This window comes from Nuphar pumila, chromosome 3 (assembly GCF_984573655.1).
Source record: "Nuphar pumila chromosome 3, dmNupPumi1.hap1.1, whole genome shotgun sequence".
Classification (NCBI taxonomy): domain Eukaryota; kingdom Viridiplantae; phylum Streptophyta; class Magnoliopsida; order Nymphaeales; family Nymphaeaceae; genus Nuphar; species Nuphar pumila.
In genome coordinates this window covers 82847333-82850376 of record NC_143251.1, presented here as the reverse complement: position 1 = coordinate 82850376, position 3044 = coordinate 82847333, and positions in this window count along the sequence as shown.

Here is a 3044-nt window from a genome sequence, read left to right as displayed (position 1 = left end):
ATAATGTAATAAGCTTCTTCCTGAAACCCAAGAAAACTCAATGACTCAAAAGAGTGCAAAAAGATCATCTTGGGAAAAGCCTTAGGATATCAAACTGCCAAAACTACCATGAATCATCTTTATCTATGTGAAATTCTTCTATCAATATCTTTTCATTCAATTGCTTTTATGAAGCTAAGAATATTTCCTCTCTTTTCATATCAAAGAAATTGATATCTTCTTTATCTTCTTTGAAGAAACTCAACAGCAATAAATTTGAATTTGATTCTCGATTCTACAAAGTTAACCCAATTGGAGTTAATATTCTAGGTAGAAAGAGGTGATATTTTCATACATATGAGCACAATTCAATCATTCTGAATCAACTACAATTTTTGACATCTTATTGGCAATATTTTCTAGTTATCCCCAACATGAAGTAAGAACTTGATGTTCGTTTTGACGTATCCTGATGTCGTCCCTCATTAGGATTGCAAAGTCCTTCTCTTTTGTTTGATCTAAGTCTCTCGGATCTGCACACTTCCCTCTGTTCTCCATTGTCCCACCATAGACAGTTCTCACTCAGGATAAGGGTGAAACCTGAACTTTCTGCAAAAGGTCTTTTATTGTTAAAAGCTATTTCAGTCTCAGCAATGAGGCGCCCTATATCAACCCCTTTTCAAGCTTTAGGGACCTCCATTTTCATCCTTTTGCAAACCTCTCTTGGATTTGTTGTGCGAAGTCTAGAGGTCCCATCACAGTTTCTTCGCTCTTCGAAGATTTTATATCCATTCAGGCTAAGGATTAAACATGTCACCTTACTCCTCGAGGTATCACCCAAATTTTCTGCGAGAGGTCGTCTGTTTTTAAAAGCTGATTTAGTCTCATCAATGAGACACTCAAGATCATCTCTTTTCCAAGCTTTAAGGAACCCCATTTTTTTCTCCTTTCGCAAACCCCTTCCGAATTTGTTCGTCCAAACTCCGAAGGTCCCATCATGGTTTCTTCATTTTGAAGATTTCATATGGTCAACCCCTTCAGGTTAAGGGTTAAGCCTAAACCTCGCTCCTCGAGGTATCATCCCTTTCAGGTTAAGGGTTAAGCCTGAACCTCGCTCCACGAGGTATCTTCCATTCAGGTTTGGGTTAAACCTGAGCCTCGTTTCAACGAGGTAGTTTTCTCAGCCCCCTCATGGTTTTCCCCATCAAGGAATTCATGCTTTGCATAACTACTCGAGAAAGGACCATACTTGAGCTTCATCTCATGAGGCATCTTTCTCAAAAATGTCACATCAAGGTCCTCATGTACTCCTTTCCTCATTCAATTCATCTTGATATTTTTTTGTCCCATCCAGGTTAAGGGTTAAACCTGAGTCATTCGAAAAAACTGATCTTGTCTCACCCATGAGACTTGATCAAAATTCTTATTTCTCATCATTCTGGGATCTTTGCCCATAGTCCCATCACGATTTCATCATTTCTGTTATTTAGTCATATCATTTTTGAGGATTTCGTCTCTTCAAAACTATTCAGGATAAGGTTTTTAAGCCTGAGAAGCCATGTTTTCCAAAAAATAATTCTTCCACACCCAGTTTAGATCTGCTGACTGGGGCATTTTTCAAAATTTGGAGTGTTTTCTTTGCCACTAAGCTCAGCTTTCAACCGACTTAGTAGCAAAGAGGGGCATCTGTGAACACCCCAAAATTTTCAAAATTTTGTAAATATTCTCTTTTGTCTCTGGCCCCATTTTCTGAGAAAATTAAGTCGATTTCAATCTACATTTCAGTTATTCTTCAGATTTTCTAGAATAAACTCCATTTTATATATCTGACTCAATCTGAGCCTTGATTATCCAAATTTTAAATCAAAATTACAAAAATACTAAAAATAATTTCTGAAAGGCTCAGACAGTCCATTCAGTGTCGATTTGGATCCACTACTCTGTATTTCTCGATTCGAGGTTAAAAACTCGAATATTTTCTCAAAACCTGGATCCAAACCCGTTTTCTGATTTTTTTTTTTCGAACCCGATTTATCAAAAAACTCTTCTTGTAAATATTTATCAAAAATATAGAAATTACTTTTAAATCTCTTATTTTGCCTAGATTTTAGGATTTTATTCCAGAATAACAAAAAAAAGTCGAAAATATGAAGAAAACACCAAATATATATATATATATATATATATATATATATATATATATATATATATATATATAAGTTGGAGAAAATGCAAAAAATCTCAGTTTAAAAGTCTTTAAAAACCGTTTGTAGTGAGAGCCACATTTATGAAAATCCTTTTTGAAGAACCCTTTTTTTGAAAAATTGAGAAATTCTGCAACGACTTCTCCCCCGATCACAATTTCTCTATCTCTCCCTCTCTCTCCCTTCTCCCGCGCTCTCTCCCTCTGGAAGCCTCCATCGCCTTCCACCCCTACGATCGGATCCTCTTTATCTCCACCCTCGATATCCAACAAACACCTCCCCCATCTACCTTCCTCCCCTCTCGCTCAGATCGCCAACCATTAGATCACCCTTCCTCAGCCTCAACCATCCATCGCCAACCGTCGCCTTGCTTCCAGACCTTTCCTCCCCTCTCTATAAAAGGGGCGCAAAGGGAGGGGAAGGATCATCGAGTACCACCCCACCATCCAGTTTCTGCCTTACCACTTCACGAATCGGTTTTCTCACCCCATCGCCCTCTTTCATCAAAAGCTTTTTTTTCCTTCAGTTTCTCTTCTCATGCTCGGCAGACTGGAGAAAACCATCCGAGTAACATAAAGCGATCTAGGTTCCTTCTTGAGGACCCCCGCAGAAGTACTCCGTAGAGTGAAGCGGGCCAGCCTTTCTCTCTTCCTGGTTGACTGAAGGAGCCTCTCATCTACAACATCCAGAGAGATCATCCGATCTGCTGAAGTCATCAAGTTTCTCTGCATAATTCCTGCAATACAAGGCAATCCGGTAGGGACCCTCTGCCATTCCTCTCTGCTATTTCCTTTTTTTTTCTTTTCTTTCTTCTTTTCTTTTCCTTTTTTTTCTCTTTCTGTGACTTCTCTGTTTTCTCCC